This window comes from Muscardinus avellanarius (genome assembly GCF_963383645.1).
Source record: "Muscardinus avellanarius genome assembly, chromosome: 5".
Taxonomy (NCBI): Eukaryota; Metazoa; Chordata; class Mammalia; order Rodentia; family Gliridae; genus Muscardinus; species Muscardinus avellanarius.
The window spans coordinates 409,162-409,930 of record NC_137790.1 but is presented as its reverse complement, the minus strand read 5'-3'; positions in this window follow the sequence as shown (position 1 = coordinate 409,930).

The following is a 769-nucleotide window of genomic DNA, read 5'->3' as shown; positions in this document are numbered from 1 at the left end:
TCGTGTGCCTGGGGGGACTAGGTTATCTAATGGTCATCTCTTGAAATGCCAGCAGCCCCAGGACCCTGCCATGCTGGGCAGTGCAGCCCTCAGCACAGACCCCTGTGCTTGAGGACAGATGTGCTGCCTCGTGCGAGCGCCATCTTGGGGCTAAATGGCTACTGCCTTTGGTTATGTAGGTTGTGTCCTTTGGCTAGGGGCTGTGTAACAAAGTACACAGCCTGGGGCTTAACCAGTAGAAATTCTTTCTCATTCAGGAGGCTTAAAATCTTCCATCAAAATTTGGACAGGTCTGGTCCCTTGAAGGTCTCTTTCTTAAGCTTGTAGATGGCATCTTCTTTCTATCTTTACAAGGATTTTTTTTTTTTTTTTTTTGGTATCCAGAATCTAGTTGCTAGTTTATTTATTTATTTATTTAAATATTTTAATTTAATTTAATTTATTTATTTTTCTTTTAACAATTTTTTTATTGAACATAAATAGTATACATTTAAACTATATTTGGTGCCTTCTCCCCCCCCCGCCCCTGTTTCCCCCTTCCCCCCTCCCACCAATGGTTGTCCAGGTTAACCATGTCTTTTTTTTTTTTTTTTGATATTGGGGTTTGTACCCAGGAGCATTCTATTCCAGATTTATTTATTTATTTATTTATTTATTTTTGTGGTACTGAGGGTTGAACCCAGGGTCATTCTACCACCCAGCTATTCTTCCAGACCTATATTTTTATTCTTTATTTCTATTTATTTATTTATTGTGGTAATGGGGATTG